Source organism: Lissotriton vulgaris, chromosome 2_1 (genome assembly GCF_964263255.1).
Source record: "Lissotriton vulgaris chromosome 2_1, aLisVul1.2, whole genome shotgun sequence".
NCBI classification, from domain to species: domain Eukaryota; kingdom Metazoa; phylum Chordata; class Amphibia; order Caudata; family Salamandridae; genus Lissotriton; species Lissotriton vulgaris.
In genome coordinates this window covers 607,509,944-607,530,146 of record NC_141687.1, presented here as the reverse complement: position 1 = coordinate 607,530,146, position 20,203 = coordinate 607,509,944, and positions in this window count along the sequence as shown.

The window sequence follows — 20,203 nt, the reverse complement described above, 5'->3', positions numbered from 1 at the left end:
GCGCATGCGCAGATGGGAGAAGAGAAGAGCGCGAAGGCAGAAACGGAGTTGGCGACCGGAGCAGAGGCTAGTTAGACGCTCGGCGCTCTATGTGCAGTTACTTGTGTTTAAAGTGAATAAACCAAAGTTCCTAACTCCAGCTGACTCTGAGCATTGTGTGTAGGACATATATACATCATTACAATATTTACTGTAGTTTCATTTCTCAGGCTTTTTGTAGGCATGACTATTTTATCTATGTATGTTTTGTCTCTTTATTCCTATTTTTTCTGCTATGTTTTATTCCAAATATGTCCCTCAGAGAACTATTTTCCAATGTTTTTTTTCTTCTTTTTTTTACAATTATCTTCCTTAAGTTTCTCTTTTATTTATATTTATTTACTTCGTTTTTCACTTTTTTTATACAGTTTTCCTGTCTTTCTTTCCTTCCCAACCTTTTACTCGTTTTCTTTCATTTTAGAATGGTGCTTCCTTGTTATGCGCAACTCTGTCTTCTTATTCACTTTGCCATACTTCAAAATGGCGTTTACTTTTACGCGTGCATGCACATCATGCCCCTTTATCTCCTCTCGCCTTCTTTTTTCCTCTGCCTGACTTCAAAATCGCGTATTCTTTTATGCTCACATGCGCATTACATCGGTGCGCATTATACCTCATGTGGATACTGGCTAATGGCGGCGCCTGCATTCGTCTCTTCCTGCGCGCACACAAAGCCTTCCACTCACCAATTTTCGCTGTTTCCTTTTCTCCTTCAGCTCCACTCTGGAATGCCCCTCATGAGCCACGACCTCCCTTCAGGAACACTTGCGATATGGCCAGGTAGTTGTGACTTTTTTTTTTTACTGTTCAAACAGCTGCTTCAGGATTCTTCCACACGTACAGCTCCACTTTTCGCGGCTCAGGCTGGGCCGCTAACATTAAACTCCAAAAGTTGCCTGCTGTAAGAAAGGCCACATCAGGTACCTATCAATTCGCCTTTAATTCTTGTAGCCTGAGCCGCGAGAAGTGGCCCGCTGCACTACGTGCAGTCTTGTTGTAGCGCCAACCGACGCTGTAACGTGGAAGCAGGTATGCCGTTGAAGGGCAGGAAAGACAACACAAGCATCACTATTGTTGGCGCAACCTGTGGTGTTGCGCTCTAGTCTACGAGCGTGAACGCGATGACGCGTCACGCTGAAGACGAGAGCGAGACCGGCGCGCATGCGCAAGTGGGTGAAGGGAAGAGCGCGAAACCACGAACGGGAGTTGGCGACCGGAGCTAGATCTATACAGACGCTCGGCGCTCTATGTTACTGCAGATATTGTTAAATGAAGAATAAACCTGTTCTAAACCAACGGAGGCTCTGAGCACTGTGTGGGGGACGAAAGGGACGACATTATATTGGCGACGAGGCTGGGATCCACCCATCGTCCATGCACAGTTGCACGGGGCACTGATCCAGGAACCAGTAACACACCAGGTCCAGAGAACAGAGCTACGAAGCAGCTAAGAAGACGCACAAGCATAGAGCGTGGCAGCAGCGCACCCTCACAACTCGGCAGGAAGCACACCTTAAGCAAGACTCAGGTCAGTGCTGTCCAGGGGACTAGGAGCCTATAACCCAGCACGCTGGCAACCAAAGGCGCCAACCAAAAGCCAGAGGAGGGGGTACAATCCACCAACCCAACGCAAGGGATAGGGGATAACGCTCCAGGTAGTCCCAGAAGCCAAGGAGACACCGCAGACGGAGCAGGAGCGTCAGGTGCACCTAACACCAGAGCCCAACCAGAAGCTCCTAGAGGCGAGGCCAAGATGGCAAACCAGTCCTCAGCTCTGATGACCCCCATCCCATTCCTACCCAGACCAGGGGAACCCCAGATGAAATGGGAGGATTGGAGGGAGTACTTCAGGAACTACATAGAAGCCCTAGAGGATGAAAATGGAGAAGCATACACGCCAGCGAGGAAAAAGAGGCTATTACTCCACAACCTAGGTCCTGAAGGGGTGAGGGTGTTCACAAACATTGTGCCCAAGGAACGGGGTGCAACGGAGACCGATGTCTTCAAAAATGCACTAGAAGACCTAGACAACCACTTTCGCCCAGCAGTGTGTGTTTCCATAGACCGTTACAATTTCCAGCAAAGGAAGCAGGAAAATGGCGAATCCATAGACGACTATGTGGCGGCGCTACGACGCCTGGCCATCACGTGCCAATATGGAGTACTGCAAGATGAGTACATAAAGGACCAGATAGTTATGCATACTACCAACAGAGCGGTCCAGGACAAACTATGGGCACAAAATGGAATATCGCTCAAGGATGTCATAGCCATGGTGAAAAAGGCGGAGATGTCGAAACGCTGTGCAGACGCCGCCAAACGAGACAGCACTCAGAAGCAGATGGTTAACAAGATCGACGAGGCCTCAGCCACCAACAAACAAAAAGGTGTATATGGAGAACAGAGGCGGGAAACAAAATGGACAGGGAAACAAACAGGGCGCCCTGCTGCAGAAAGCAAATTCTCATGTTATAGATGTGGCAGTGCAGCGCACTCAGCTCAAGATAAACGTTGTCCGGCATTTCGCGCCAGATGCGCGTTCTGCGGCCTGGTCGGCCATTTTGAAAAAGTATGCCGCAAGAAGGGGAAGAAGTCCACAGTCAAGTGCGTAGAAGCAGCGACATCTGACATCAGTGAGGAAGACGATCAGGAGGATGGCGAAATGGTACTGTGCATTGAAGATCAAGTACTGGATGTGGCAGGTAAACGCAGGGATAAACCCCGCACGGATATGCTCATCGGGGGAGTAAAAGTACATGTGGCAGTTGATTCAGGTTCCCCCTGGACGATAGTGCAAAGATCCATATGGGAAGACGATTTCGCACCCGTGGTAGGGCCTGATCTACGGCCACCGGACATTCGTGCAGTCTCATACACCGAGAACACCATTCCTATGGTGGGCTGTCGAGATTTCAAGTTCGAGTTCAGAGGAAGATCAGCCACCTGCACATTGTACGTAGCAGAGAAGGGTTCTTCTGTACTCGGATGGAGAGATGCTGGGAGCCTCGGAATCGTACTAAACCCTGGGGGCAAAGAACAAATCCTGTTGACGGACGAATGGCCTATCACCAACGGAGAAGAATGGAAATCTGCCTACCCCAAGGTATTCGGAGGAACAGTAGGGAAACTAGACAAGTTTGTGCACAAGATGGTAATCAAGGAGGGGGCGATACCAGTGACCCACAAAGTCAGGAACATCCCAATATCCACTAGCGAAGCCGTGCAACAGGAACTTCAGAGACTGGAAAAACAAGGCATCATAGAACCTGTGGACAGTTCAGAGTGGTTGTCCCCCCTAGTTGTAGCCAAGAAACCAAATGGGAAGGTCCGTCTCTGCGTGGACCTCCGCGAACTCAACAAATGCCTCATCATCGAGAAGTTCCCCCTGCCTAGAATTGAGGAGATGCTTGCGAGAACTAAAGGAATCAACCATTTCTCAACCATAGATCTCACGTCAGCGTACCACCAAATCGACCTGCATCCCACTAGTAGAAAGTACACCTCCTTCATCACACCCTTTGGGTGTTATCAATTCCGCTGCATGCCCTTTGGTCTAGCATCAGCAGCGGCGGTCTTTCAAAAGTTGATGCATCGGTTATTCAAGGACATACCCGGAGTACAGTATTTCCAGGATGACATCCTGGTAATGGGATCCACCAAGGGAGATCATGACAGTAAGCTAACCAAAGTCCTTGAAGTGTTACAAGACAAAGGCCTCACGGCAGAATGGAGCAAATGCAAAATAGGGATGCCCTCAGTCACGTACTTGGGACATGAGATCGGTACACATGGCATATCTCCAAAGGAACAGAACGTGAGAGCCATCAAAGAAGCCAAGGCACCGAGTACCAAAGAAGAAGTACGGTCATTCCTTGGAATGGCCGAGTACTATAGTAGATTTGTGAGACACTTTGCCACCAAAACTTACCGGATGCGACAGCTCATCAGAGACAAGTCGAAGTTTGAGTGGGACGCTGAAGCACAAAGTGAATTTGAAACGGTAAAGAACTGCATCAGCGAAGCTGTTCCTTTGCAAGGGTACGTCCCCTCAGGCAACACCATCTTGACGACAGACGCAAGCGACAAAGGCCTAGGGGCAGTGTTGGCACAGGAAAGGGAGAATGGATCTATAGAAACCATCAGTTTTGCTTCACGTGCCCTCTCCCCGACGGAACAAAGATACAGCGTCATTGAAAAAGAGATGCTGGCGGTCACCTGGGCAATGGGCAAATTCCGACAGTTCATCTGGGGCACCAGGTTCAAGCTCCAAACGGATCACAAACCCCTAGTCAAGGTTCTGACGTCTTCTGGTTACGACACTGCGACTCCACGCATAGCGAAAATGACGCTCAAGTTATTAGACTACACGTATGATGTGGAATATCTACCAGGGACTCAAAACAGAGTGGCCGATTACCTCAGCAGAGCATCAGCCATGGAGGATGCCCCGGAGAGTGCTGCGGACAAAGAAGAGATGGTAGCAAGCATGGGTGACAATGAGATGACCATCAGCAGACAAGAATGGGCAGCAGCATACGAACAAGATGAGGAGAAATCGGAAGTGAAACGACACCTCACCTCAGGATGGCCGGACAAAAGGAGGCTCACAGCGGGAGTACGGAAGTTCTACGAAATGAGGGAAGAGTTATCCCTGAGCGATTCGGGGGTTTTTCTATACAGAGGAGAAAGAGTAGTCCCACCTGAAGCCCTGGTGCCCACATTATTAAAACAACTGCACGAAGGACATTTGGGCATTGTAAAGACCAAGGCGCGAGTAAAGCTAATGTACTGGTGGCCCGGCATGGATTCCCAAATAGAAAGGCAGGTGAGAGAGTGTGAACAATGCCAAGGAGCGGACAAAATACTCCGACCTCTCAGACCAGCTTTAGGAAAGTTCGAGAACCCTCAAAACCCGTGGGAAAACTTAGCCATTGACCTCCTTGGACCAGTGCTTGATAACAGAGGAGTAAATACATTTTTGTGTGTGGTCATAGACAAATATTTGAAATGGCCGGAGGTCGACGTACACGAATCTATGGACACTGAAACGGTGCTGAAGTTCTTGACTTCCTTGTTCTTAAGGGAAGGAATACCCAAAACAATACTCAGTGACAACGGACCGCAGTTCGTCTCAGACAAATGGACACGATTCATGAAGAGGAATGGGATAGAATCGAAACACACGGCCATCTACCACCCGGCATGCAACGGCCATGTGGAGCGGTTCAACCGCGTGCTAATGGGTTCCATACAAGCAGCCATTACGCAGGGAAAAGACTGGGAAACCGAAATACAGAGTATGCTGTGGGGGTATAGGATCACCCCCACGGTAGTGGGGTACAGCCCCTTCCAAGTGTTGAGAGGCCGACTCCCGTTCACCAGGGACAACGTGGTGTGGAGAGAAAAAACGATAACCAGCAAGTGGTCCCCAGCGGTGGTCCAGCAAAACCTAGAGAAGGCTCAAAGGATATATGCGGCCCATTATGACAGGCAACAAAACACTAAGTAAACAGAGCTGGAAGAAGGAGAATGGGTCCGAGTCAAGCTTCCCACACTGCAAAAGAAAGGAGAAAGCAAATATAGCCAACCCTTACAAGTCAAAGAAGTTCGAGGCAGAGCTGCCCTCCTCAGCGACGGTAAAGTGTGGTCCCAAGACCGCATGGCATGAGTCAACAGGATTGTAAAGTGGCCCAAGGCGGAGGAGGAGGAGATACCCATTGGGGCCGATGTAGAAATGCCCAACAGTGGGGAAAGCATGAGTGAACCCTCTGAAGACGGAGGAGAAGGTGGAGACAGAGAAACACAAACTTCAGAATCTACAAGGAGTCACCATACCCCTGCCAGCGAGGGGCAGAGAGAGAACCAGAGAGACAGTGAGAGGTTACGTGGAGAGAGAAGCCGAAGAGAGCATTCCGGTAAGGTGCACCCGCATGGGCAGAACAGTCACTTTGCCTTCAAGATATAGAGACTTTGATATGAGTGGACATTAGAGTTTGGACTAGAACTATGTTCCTCTTGGTTAATAAAAGGGGGAGATATGTGGTGTTGCGCTCTAGTCTACGAGCGTGAACGCGATGACGCGTCACGCTGTAGACGAGAGCGAGACCGGCGCGCATGCGCAAGTGGGTGAAGGGAAGAGCGCGAAACCACGAACGGGAGTTGGCGACCGGAGCTAGATCTATACAGACGCTCGGCGCTCTATGTTACTGCAGATATTGTTAAATGAAGAATAAACCTGTTCTAAACCAACGGAGGCTCTGAGCACTGTGTGGGGGACGAAAGGGACGACATTATACAACCCACTGTGGAAATACGTTTTTTAATTAATGAAGCAAGCATACGGCGCCTCACTGCAGGAAGATACTTGCACCACAAGTGCCAGGATGCCACGCAGTGGCCACGCCTACGGAGGCAGGGAGAACACGTGCAATAATGGTGTAAATGAACACTGCCGGGAACTTTGTCTTCATAAAGCCGCAGCCCCTTGTGAAATGTTGGGACATGAAACGCGTTGGGCAGGCGAAATCAGCTATGCGAGACAGTAATGATGTTTGCAGCTTGTGTGTCCTACAAGAATTAAAGGCGAATTGATACCTACCTGATGTGGCCTTTCTTACAGCAGGCAACTTATATATCTATATATCTATATATATATATATATATTTTTCCCCCCAATGATGCGGCACTCAGCGTTTATGGGTTTATAAACAACAATTCCTTTATTTCTCCAGCTCGGACCAACGCGTTTCAGCCATCACAGGCTTTGTTCACGGCCGTGAACAAAGCCTGTGATGGCTGAAACGCGTTGGTCCGAGCTGGAGAAATAAAGGAATTGTTGTTTATAAACCCATAAACGCTGAGTGCCGCATCATTGGGGAGAAAATTGTTAAAAGGGCCCTGATCCGGCCCCTTTGCAGAGCACCCACAGTTGTGCGCCCGGAGCCTTTGGATCGTCTTGGTGGAGAAATATATATATATATATATATATATATATATATATATATATATATATATATATATATATATATATATATATATATATATACCAGTTCACATCCTTTGAAACACCGGGACCCTCGGACTGCGGTGCAAACCAGGGTCAAAGGCACCCTGTTCGTATTTCCTTTCACCACACGCTAACCAACGTGTAAATGCACTCGACATCCAGCCAATAATTACCAATGATTTAAGCCATCCAGCAAAGTTCGTAAGTGTGTTCTTTATTCCAGCATGGAACACAGTTCATAGAACTAAACCCCCAACGCGTTTCAGCGACAACTCGCCTTGGTCACGGGTGAATAGTAAACACAAAGGTGAATGTTAAATAAAGTTTTTCAAAACTTCGAGTGTGAACATAAATGACAGACATGGTGCTCAAAGTAAAACACAGCGGCCATCTTGGCATGGTCATTTCTTACATAGTGATGTGCCCAAATAACATCAACAAACGCATGATTTGTACATTCAATTATGCGTAAAATAAAAAATTGCAATATGAACAGCGTCCCAAGTGGGTGAATACAATGAAACCTCCATGTTGTCATGGACAACAAACATAACTGAGGAAAGCATATTGTGTTCAAGGCATAATGAACTTGATAGGTGACACATATAAACCAGCTAATAAATTCCGAAGTGAGAAATCAAAATTGCAGGGCCCATTCCAGCAATAAGCTCGAATATATTTCCATTATATGGGCATGTGGAATTAATTGATTTTAATTCCGTGATACACAGCCATGGAAGACGAAACTGAATCACGCAGGAGACTGAGAGCACAGACAATGTTTGTTCAAACGACAGTGCCCAAAGCCCAGTCTGGAAATACGAATGTGCCCATTCCTTTACAACAAAAGTACTCCAAACTGGAGAAACTAATCCGGAAGGAGGTTTCTAAGTGGTGGGAGGCGATTACCCTGGAGAAGTACCAAGAGGAGAAGAGGGTACCAAGGGGTCTAAGAATATTAATAGCCCCATCCTATGAGGACCCAGATGTGGAATTGGCCGAAGAATGGGCAGAGAATTTGATGGACTGTTCCAACAGGATGCTATCAATTCTAATTAAGCATGCATGGAAGGATCGAGCGGCACTGCTCAAAGAAATAGCTGAACTGAAAGAGGAGATCAGCAAAGATGACACAGCTGAGAATATGACTAAGAAACTTGATGAAATTGCCAAAAGAATTTCAAAACATGAAGATGAAATCGTTGCCAAAAAAGAACGCAAGTTCCTACGCGATAAGATCGACTATCAGTCAGGCCGCATCTTCACTTTCAGTCGTAAATACGACAATATCAAACGGAAGGGAATACAAGCTACCCTGGACAGAGTGCAAACGGGAGAGGTGTCAGAGGAGGAGGTTGTGGAAAGTGATACCTCGGAGGATGGCAACCCATTGGCACAACCGAACCAAATCCAACCGTCAAATTTTCGGGAGGAGTTCCGTGTGATGAACCAAACATCACAGCAGCAGAACTGGCAGATCGATCGGGGCAGAGGACAAAACAAAGGATTTCGCGGACGAGGCAGAGGAAGAGGCAAAGTTGGAGAAGACACCACCGCATCCAGCACCAAACAAGGAGGGGCGGCAGGTGGAAGCAGCAGTGGAACCCCGATGGGAGTGGAAACACGGGGCCAAAAGAAACGAGGAAAATGAACCAAAAGAACGTTGTAAATCTCTCTTCTCGTTCTCTTTCACAAATAGAAAACAAAGTGTTACAATTTGGTCTTTCTTTCTGCCCGACCTCGAACTTTATTTACTCTTGAGAGCGAATTGATCTTTTTAAATTTACCCGCAAACTACGTCTGCACAAGTGGAATAAACTTAAAGTTAAGAGTGCGGGGACAACGATTGAGATAACCCAGCCAGCAACTGAATCCATTTGGGAAATAGAAGCTCTGGCTGCTCTCAAAGAATTGGAATTTAATATACCACTTGAGAGTCCTATTGATGCTGAAATGTTGGTGTTTAACCCCAGCTTGAATTGTCCCAACAACTTTAAACCTAAGTCTAACTTTAACCCCGTACTGCCAGCATGTGGTATTGATGTCTTTGAAAATCTGGTGATTGATGATTTGAAAAAACTGGCCAGAAAGAAAGACTGGACGTGTGACAATTTGAACAAACAGGAACGGTTGGCTGTGAAGAAGTTGGAGGATGACACTTCAATCATTATCCGGCAATCGGACAAAGGAGGGAATGTTGTGGTAATGGATGTTAAAAGTTATGTTGAAGAGGGTATGCGTCAGCTAAATAATGCTGATTGCTATGAGGTTTCATCCATTGAGAAGATTGAAAGAACTAACACTTTATATCACAACATGTTGAAGGATTGACATAGTGAGGGGTTATTGGAATGGAATGAATATTCCTTCCTATTGAACAGAAACCCCAAAGTGGCAGTATTATATCTTCTGCCCAAACTGCATAAGGATGCTGTTAAGCCTCCAGGCAGGCCGATTGTTTCGTCCATTGGATCTCTCCTTGAGAACACCTCGAAATATATCGACTATTTTCTACGTCCTTTTGTGGAGGGGATACCCTCATATCTGAAGGACAGTAGAGACTTCATTAATAAGATCAAAGATTTGGAATGGCAAAATAACTATCTTTTGATCTCTCTCGATGTAGGCAGCCTGTACACCTCCATCAGGCATTTGGATGGTATCAATGCCAGTCGGAGGTTTCTAAAAAAGCGTTCCATCTCTTTTCGAGACCACACAGACATGATTTTGAGGATGATGCTGTTTTGTCTCGAAAACAATTTTTTCATCTTTAATGAGACATACTTTAGACAGTGCCAGGGGACAGCGATGGGAACTTGTTTTGCTCCCAGTTTTGCGAATCTATTCATGGCAAACTGGGAGCAACAGGTGGCAGAAACCAGCATGTTGTACCGCAGCCATGTTAAAACCTGGCTGCGTTACATTGATGATCTCTTCATCATCTGGGATGGTCCGGCCATGCTGGCAGAAGACTTCATCCGTGAGCTGAATTGCAATGACCTTAACCTCACTTTTGAGGGGAAGATCAGCAATTGTGCGATGGAGTTTCTGGATCTACAAATTGAGGTGGAGAATAATAAACTCGTCACTAAGCTTTATCGCAAAGCGACGGCAGGTAACACCTTGCTCCACGCTGACAGCAGCCACCCGAAATCACTCATACGCAGTATCCCCTTTGGGGAGTTTCTCCGGGCTCGGAGAAACTGCAGTAAGGATGAGGATTTTTTGAGGGAAGGTGACAGGATGATGGAACGCTTCAAAGAACGAGGTTATAACCCACAGGTTATCCTAGCAGCATTTACTAAGGCTAGAAACATCAGCCATGACTCTTTGCTGGTACCCAAGACTGACATACCCGAGGAGCAGGAAGTTGTCAGGTTTATTTCTACTTTCCACGCTAGTTCGTGGCAGGTACGTAAGAGTTTCAAGAAAAACTGGAATGTGTTACTCAGCGAACAGACACTTAAAGAAGTGTTAGGCAGCAACCCTAGCATCACCTACCGTAAGGCAGACTCTCTCAAAGACAAGCTGAGCAAAAATGAGATTAGAATTACATCTAAGAAAACCCAGGACATAAAGGGTTTTTACACTTGTTTAAAATGCAAAGCTTGCAAATTTAGCAACAACGTAAAATCAGTCTACTATCCTATAGAAGACAGAGAGAAACCTATCACACAACATCTGAACTGCCTTTCTGACCATGCCATATATGTACTGATGTGTCCATGTGCTAAAAAGTACGTAGGGAGCACCATGTTCCCTGCGAAAAAACGTATTCTTGAACACATGAGGGCGATTGATAATAAGGACCAAAGTTCGCCAGTCGCCCGGCACTTTGAAGAAAAACATAAAAGCAATCGCAATCTTCTCAAATTTTTTGTGATTGACAGAGTTCCAGGCATGAGAAGGGGTGGTGACAGAATTCGTAGGTTGCGCCAGTTGGAGAGCAAGTATATTCTTGACCTCGACACTCGCATCCCGGGAGGCTTGAATTCGGAAGAAGAATTAAAATGGTACTTGGGAGAGTAAAGGTTGCAAATGTTAATTAGGCTGCCTACACCTTAGTTCAGCTATAGTATGTATTGTGTTATACATTGATCTCCTAGCAATGATTCTCATGTTTTTAATCACTTCACAGTATATTGTTTTTATTGACACTAGCAATGTTTGGCCGCTCATCAATGGCATTGAAAACTCTGATGTGCCGTTTTTGTTGTTTTTTAGGTGACACGTATCTGTGGAGAGTAGACCGGCCAGAAGAATTGATTATCTGATGGGCCATACTTAGAATTTCCCACTTGGAAGTAGAAGATTGTGTATTGCATATATATATGTTAAAAAGCTAATATTTAATGGATTCAGGATTATGCAGAATCATGGGTCGTATTTTCCCACTTGGGATTCGTGTATTGTCGAGATGGTGATAGCATCTATTGGACATTTATATTGTGTTGATGCACATAACTGCTACATAGACATTAATTCGTGTCTAATGGGCCCTGCAATTTTGATTTCTCACTTCGGAATTTATTAGCCGGTTTATATGTGTCACCTATCAAGTTCATTATGCCTTGAACACAATATGCTTTCCTCAGTTATGTTTGTTGTCCATGACAACATGGAGGTTTCATTGTATTCACCCACTTGGGACGCTGTTCATATTGCAATTTTTTATTTTACGCATAATTGAATGTACAAATCATGCGTTTGTTGATGTTATTTGGGCACATCACTATGTAAGAAATGACCATGCCAAGATGGCCGCTGTGTTTTACTTTGAGCACCATGTCTGTCATTTATGTTCACACTCGAAGTTTTGAAAAACTTTATTTAACATTCACCTTTGTGTTTACTATTCACCCGTGACCAAGGCGAGTTGTCGCTGAAACGCGTTGGGGGTTTAGTTCTATGAACTGTGTTCCATGCTGGAATAAAGAACACACTTACGAACTTTGCTGGATGGCTTAAATCATTGGTAATTATTGGCTGGATGTCGAGTGCATTTACACGTTGGTTAGCGTGTGGTGAAAGGAAATATATATATATATATATAGATATATATATTTCTGCTTCCACCTCACGCCGGGTCGTGCACTCAGGCACGGGTGCTTGTTGCGAGGGGCGTTCCTCGCTATTATTATCGCTCCTTTTCCTTCTTACTTTTCAAAGAAAAACAGCACTCGCGGGAGGAGGATCCAAAAGCTTTTATTTCTGACCCTCAGAGCACCATTTCCAAAAGCTTTTATTTCTGACCCTCAGAGCACCAATGGTGCTCTGAGGGTCAGAAATAAAAGCTTTTGGATCCTCCTCCCGCGAGTGCTGTTTTTCTTTGAAAAGTATGAAGGAAAAGGAGCGTTAATATATATATATATATATATATTCTTTATTTACAGCCAGATATAGATCTTCATGTAACAGCTTAGTCCCCGCACTAACTGACTCATTATCCCTTGAAAACCCTTAACCTTCTCTTCTAGAGTCCATGCTCATTCTAGATGACATCACAGTGTCATCACATCATTACCAAGTCCAGCATGGCTGCACTGCTCATCGTGTGCCCTGTATGCTCAGTACATTAGGCCGCTGCTCATCGTGGTAACAGCACAGCTCTGAGCTACTTTAACAAGTCTGACTTACCTCACCCGTGTGTTCAAAACCTGACATTCGACCCCTTCCAGTGGGCCTCGATGGAACCCACAATACCGAACTCCTGATTCGGGGGGCCTCACTGTTCATTTGGGTGGTGGGTTTGTTGCTGCTGTTGACTGGACTGTGTTCCTCCACTCCCCAACCAGGACTTCACGTATTCACAGTGCCCCCAGAAGGAGGCACTCAGGCAAGGTCACGTGGGTTCGCGAGTGGAAGAGTCTGTGTGCACTGGCAGAAACACTGGTCCACCAGGACTCATTTCAGTGATGCAGATACCACAGACCTGCTCCATCTGGTGGATCCACCTGAAGGGCAGTGGGCAGAAAGTCTGCAACGCCGGAGAGTCTAAACACTGAAGAGACTGCCAGAGAAGCCACCAATTTGGGGTGGGAGGAGCAACTGTTAGACTTGTAACCTTAGGGTGATTTGCTCCCGCTTGTTTCTTCTGAGGAAGTCAAGCGCCTATAAGTAATACTGCTATTTTGAAACACTGTGGCATATTATAAAGCAGCAGCGATAATTATAGCTGGCCGTGCTTAGCATGAGATTTGTTATCGCTGGAAACTATTGCCATGCTAGCGCTGTATTAATGCTTAGTGCAATGGCGATAATTATTCCAGCGATAGCGGTGTTTTCCATGGAACATCGCTGGTTTCCCAGCGATGTTCCATGGAAAGCGAAGATAACCTTGCTGACAAGACCCTGTGGTCGTATCAGCATAATCCACCCCAATGTAAAGTATAGAGGTAAGTCAGCATTTTAGCTGACGTTGGGGCATATCAACAAGGGCCTTATCTCTGCTTTTTTGGCTTTAAAAGACAAAAAGCAGAGATAAAACTATTGCCCTATTTACAAGTGGGTGCTAACATGCATTAGCGCATGTTAGCACCCGTTTTCCTGATGCCTCACTTTGCATCTCTAATGAGATGCAAAGTGGGGGTCAATGGGCAGTACTGCTTGTAAAATATCGCTGATATGCACATTGTAATATTTAGAAGGAGGCCCACGTATATTAGCAGACGTTAGTTTTTGGCGAAAACTAACGTTCGCTAAAATGCTGACTTACCTATACTTCAAATTGGGCGTGGATTATGCTGATACGAGCACAGGGTCATATTAGCAAGGTTATCGCCGTTTTCCATAGAACATCGCTGGAAAACCAGCGATGTTCCATAGAAAACATCTCTATTGCTGGAACAATTATCACCATTGCGCTATGAATTGGTAATACAGTGCTACAATGACGATAATTTCCAGGGATAACAAATCTCACGCTAAGCGCGGCCAGCGATAATTAACGCTGCCCTTTATAATATGCCCCGTTAGAGTTTGGCGAAAACCGCGGTTTTCGACAAAAACTAACGTCTGCTAAAATACTTGGGCCTCCTTGTAAATATTGTGATGTGCACATCAGCGATATTTTAACAATCAGTACTGCCTGTGACGCCCACTTTGCATCTCATTAGAGATGCAAAGCGAGGCATCGGGAAACGGTTGCTAACATGCGCTAATGCATGTTAGCACCCACTTGTAAATAGGGCGATAGTTTTATCTCCGCTTTTTTGGCTTTTAAAGCCATAAAAGCAGAGATAAGGCCCTTGTTGATATGCCCATTATTCTTTCTTTACTGTAGATGTTATTTGCCAGCATGTGTGCAGTACTGTAATAAAGGACTAGTCTTTCTACAAGACCAAGCCCTGATTGGCCATTCTATCTATTGGGGGGTTGTTGTGTACACTGTTGAGTTCTGAGTCTCTAACTCCTCACCTGCTCCATGAGTGAGTCCCGGACTGCTCGCCATCGGCTACTTTGAGAGTCAAATCTTAAAGAGGTGTACTTCTTGCTCAGTTTGCAGAGACACCATAAATCATGCTGGAGGGCATCACTGGAAAGTTACCTCAAACCTCCACATTTGGAGCCCAGCAGTCTTTGTAGGGGCCAGGACCCCAACCCAGGTCTAACAAATACCCCAACTAGAGCAAGACGGTCTCTATCATCTACGCTTACCCTCCATCCATTTGAAAAACACTTCCAGCTTTGGGATACCCTCATACAGCCCAAACATTTGTGCCACAAAGGATTGCAGGTCAAATACCTTGACGATTTTCCAAATCAGATGACAGAGCTTCCCCTGAAATGAGCGGCCACAGTGCAGCAAATCTGGGAGCGGCCTTTTCTCCGGACAAACCCCCTCGCATTGCTGTTAAAGGGTGGGGGGAGGGGCACCTGCCCTTGTTCAAGTCGTTCCAATTTTCATCCAGAGATGAGTGAACCTGTGAGTCCGTAGGGGGTACTCCAGGAATCTGTGCAAAGGGAAAGGTTCTGACCTCTCACCTGCAGCAGGAATATGTGTGCGATCACAACTTAGCAAGAACAGTTTGAACGATCGCAATCAGAAATAGTTGTAACCTCCCACCTTTAGTAGAAGTAATCTTGCCTTGTAGTCTTCGGGAGCACTTCAGACCTCTTAATTTAAGTAGGAGCACTTCTTCCATCTCGTCTTTTGATGCAGTTTTTACCTCTTACCTTTCAAGATGCTCTGCTCCCTCACTGCAGGCATTTCTGATCTTTTACCTTAAGGGACTTCTCGCCTTCTATACCAGCCCATCCCTCTCACTCCAAGGAGTTGTTTTAACCAATCAACTGCAAGAAGAGTCCCTCTGCTCGTCTGGAGCTGCACGGATTGACCTCTCACCATCAGGGTGAGCAGCTCTGACCTCTTACCTACACTGACAGGACGCAGCTCTGACTTCTGCGCTCTGGAGTCATTTTAACTCTAAACCTCCGGGAGCTGTTCTGACCTTTCTCATCTTTATTAGTACTTCTGACATTTCACTTCCAACCTATCACTTTCAGTTGGTAGTTCTGACCCTTCGCCTTCAGCAGGGACAACTTTGTCATTGTATGTTGCTACTCAAAAGTTTTTTTTCATTTTTTCTCTTCAGCTGGTTTTGACAATCTTGTTTGTGGAAGCGGTGCCTCCATGAAGGAGGTGACACCTGCCTGCCTATGGGGCTGATTCACAGGACTAACTTGAGACAAAATCCTAAACTTACTACTTTTGGTATTCACAGACGTTAGGATTTTGTCTTAAGTTTGTCTTAAAACAGACTTAAGACAGACTTAAAACAGACTTTAAGACAGACTTAAGACAAACTTAAGACACACTTAAGACAAAATCCTAACTTAAGTCTGTCTTAAGTTTGTCTTAAATCTGTCTTAAGTCTGTCCTAAGTCTGTCTTAAGACTATCTTAAGACAAAATCCTGACTTCTGTGAATACCAAAAGTAGTAAGTTTAGGGTTTTGTCTTAAGTTAGTTCTGTGAATCAGGCCCATAGACAACAGTATCAAATGGAATGTGCACCTGCAGTACTTCTCCCCAGCCTCCAGGGGGGCTGTACCTCTAAGAACTGAGATGTGCACTAGAGAAACACGAGACTTGCAGCAGCTGACAAGAGACAGGCCCTTGACAAAAGCACAACTGCTCGCCCAATCACTTAGCCTAAATGCCCAGGATGCATTGTCTTAAAAAGTGGATACATAAAATATAACTACATTAAACAATGTATTGAATGGAGACCATTTGCTGCCTGTGACGTCAAGTGGACTACAGCAGCAAGCAACGCACGCGCACCCGTGGATCGAGGGGTGATGGACCTTTCCCACCAGGAGGCACGGAAGGCAGCTCTCTGAATGACACTCGCTATCGCAGCTCCCAGGGGTCTCGTTAGGGAAAGAAGGCGTGAAAGGTCACTCAAAGTCATTCCTCGACGCCCCCCGCGCAGCCACCCCTCTCTCCCCACACACCTCGACGCACACCGTGGCCAGAGCCCGCAGGGCCGAATGAGTCGAACCGGTGTAGAGCCCGCAGCAGCCCGCGTCCCCCGAGCTCTATCCCTTCTGTGAAATGGAGATGAGATTGCTTGCCCGCAGGTGCTGAAATAATTTCCGTAATGGCTTGACGGTAAAGACGTATGACGGCCAGGGACATGTGATGATGGCCCAATTTAGATTTGGATTGGCAACTGAACATCCGTCGACTTCTGGAGGAAGCCCCAAAATTGGAGATCGTTTCTTCCGCATATTTTCCATCATCCTGTCCCCATGGTAGGGGTTGTTCCGCAGGGGGATTCTATCCGGATTTAGCAATTCCTCCTAAAAGCTGAGCACTTTGATTATCATCCAACTCTAACGTGGGCCCCAAAACTGGACTCCTTTGCTGCAGAGCAGAAACTCCGTGAGAAGAAAATGTCATTTTCCATCTTCCTGATATCGAATCTCCGTGTGCATCTTGCAATGTATTCCTTTTACCTTTTTTTAACTGCTTAAGTGAATTTAAACAGTGCAAGCAGTGCTCCACTTCAGGACGTTTGTTTAGGCATTTTCTATTGTGCTGACATGACTGGTGACATCTCTAGGAGTGAATTTTAGGGGTGACACACACTGAGCCACAGATAATACTAGTGGACCGCCTACAAAGTTTAATATATTTATATATGTCCACTGAAAGAACCAAAGCAACCCGAAGTTAGTTATGGTAATAGGATCTTAGCTTACTTTAAAAAACACTCCTAAAAATTCACAGAAAATAAGGTTAAAGTCTTGTTATAATTGTTGAAATAAGATACAAACTTTTAAAAACCCCAAACTACTGAAATTCACCAGTTATAGTTTTCTGAGCTAACTATACCTTGCACCCTTACCATTCACTGCTTATGACCTATTACATTACATCACTCATGACATTTTAAATGACATAACATCACATCACTGTGCCCAACACTGTGCGGTCTGCCAATACCCCACTGTACACAGTCTTCGGCCATGAGTAGAAGAGGGTTGGCCACGGGGAGGCACAGGCCTCTAGCCAGGCCCGGCACCCAACCCTTTGTGGACACCTAACCCACATTTGGTTTTATTATTTAAAAAAAAAATTGCAAGCACCTTGATACTCCCTCGATACTGGCACTCAATCTTCACCCCCATGGTAACAGAGTACAAGGCAAGGTTCCGCGAGTAAATATGCATGGTACCTGGGTACCATGGGGTTGAAGCTTGAGTAAGGGCTCTCCCAGGAGTACCGTAGTTCCTCATGCGAGAGCTGCTCCGGGACCCCTGGGAGCGCCGTGCTACCAGCAGCACAAATAAACATTTTGCTTTCCATCATGGCCCCTGGGGATCCGTCTGAGTCCCTACTACAAGTCCTAGGGGGTCACTGGGCCTGTTCCTTTTTTAACATTTCTAGGACACAGGTCCCTGAGTTCTGTAGTGGGGGCCTCAACATTTTTCACTGGGCTGTGGAACTTGTGGCCATCCAAGCAGATCGCTGGGTACCGTGGGATTGGGACCAGTCCTGAGGCACTGAAAATCAATCATCAATCAATCACTGCATTTCTAAAGCGTGCTACATACCCGTGAGGGTCTCAAGGCGCTGGGGGGGGGCGCTACTGATCGAAGAGCCAGGTCTTGAGACTGTCGTAGGCTGTTAGGGAGAGCGTTCCAGGTCTTCGAGCCGAGGTGGGAGAAGGATCTGCCGCCGGCGGTGGTTTTTCAGATACGAGGGACTGTGGCGAGGGCGAGGTTGGCTGAGCGGAGGCTTTGGGTGGGGATGTGGAAGCTGAGTCGGTTGTTGAGGTATGTAGGTCCGTTGTTGTGTAGTGCTTTGTGTGCGTGGATGAGGAGTTTGAAGGTGATCCTCTTGTTGACGGGGGGCCAGTGCAGGCTTCTTAGGTGTGGTGTGATGTGGCTGCGTTGGGGGACGTCGAGGGTCAGACGTGCCGAGGCGTTCTGGATTCGTTGTAGTCGTCTCAGGAGCTTGGTTGTTGTTCCTGAGTAGAGGGTGTTCCCGTAGTTCAGTCTGCTGGTGATGAGGGCCTGGGTGACTTTTTTTTCTCGTGTCGGGAGGGATCCACTTGAAGATCCTGCGGAGCATTCGGAGGGTGTTGAAGCAGTCTGCGGAGACCGCGTTGACTTGCCTGGTCATGCAGAGGATGGAGTCGAGGATGACCCCCAGGTTGCGTGCCTGGTCTGTGGGTTCCGGGGCTGTGCCTAGCGATGTGGGCCACAAAGAGTCGTCCCTGGCTGATGGGGTAGGTCCGAGAATGAGGACCTCTGTCTTGTCTGAATTCAGCTTCAGTCTGCTGTCCTTCATCCAGTCGGCTACAGCCTTCATTCCTCTGTGGAGGTTGGCTTTTGCGGTGTGGGGGTCCTCGGTGGTGGACTCGGTGTTGGGTGCGGGGTCTTGGAGTTGAAGCTGTCATGGATGTCGGTGATTTTGCGGTGAAAGAAGGTGGCCAGGGAGTTACACAGTTCCTGAGAAGGTGGGATGTCGTTGGTGTCGGAGCTGGGGTTGGAGAGTTCTTTCACGATGCTGAAGAGCTCTTTGGTGTTGTGTGCGTTGTTGTCTAGGCGGTCCTTGAAGGCGGTCCTCTTGGTGGTCCTGATGAGTTGGTGGTGTCTGCGGGTGACGCTCTTGTGGGTTGTGTGGCTGTCTGGTGTTCGGTCGTGGAGCCATTTCTTCTCCAGCTTCCGACAGGTGCGCTTGGAGATCCGGAGGTCTTCGGTGAACCAGGTGGCTTTCTTGTTGGTGTGGTTGGTTGTGGAGGTCTTGAGAGGGGCGAGGGTGTTGGCGCAGTCGTTGATCCACTGTTTGAGGTTGGTTGTGGCGGTGTCGGGGTCGGTGGGGTCGGCAGGTGGTTCTCATGGCGAGGGTGGTAGTCAGTTGGTCCTTGGTGACCTTGCCCCAGAAGCGGGGTGGCAGCTGTTGGGTGCGGTGTTGTGTGGTGGGTTTCCTAAAGCTGAAGTGGATGTATCTGTGGTCGGTCAAGTGGGGTTCGGTGGTGTGGTTGAAGGAGACGTGGGGCTTATGGAGAAGATGGGGTCCAGCGTGTGTCCGGCAGCGTGGGTGGGTGTCGTCATGAGCTGTTTGAGTCCGAGGTTGGCGAGGTTATCGATCAGGGTGGTGGAGTTGGCGTCGTTGTTGTTCTCGAGGTGGAAGCTCAGGTCCTGGCTGAAGATGTAGTCCGTGGAAGCGAGGGCGTGGGTGCTGACGAGGTGGGCGAAGGTGTAACTGAACTGTGGTCTTGGTCCGGGTGCTCTGTAGACGTGTTGGGGTCGGTGTGGATCTGGAAGTGCATGTGCTCGGCAGCGGTGAGGGTGTCGTCTGTGTTGGTCGAGACTCTGAGGGTGACCTTGTGGATGATGGTGATTCCCCCTCCAACTCCGTTGGTACGCTCTCTGCGGGTGATCTTGTAGCCCTGTGGGATGGCTATGGCGATGTCTGGTGCCGAAGTGGCGTTCAGCCAGGTCTCTGTCAGAAAGGCCACGTCCGGGACGGTAGAGTCTAGGAGGTCCCAGAGTTCGATGGCGTGCTTGCGAGCGGAGTGGGTGTTGAGGAGGATGCAGCGGAGGTGGTTGGGTTCTCTGGTTGGTGGTCTGGTGGGCTGGATTCTGGCAAATCTGCAGTTCCTGCAGGTGAAGGGCCCTTGGGTGCGCTTCGGGGTGGCCCG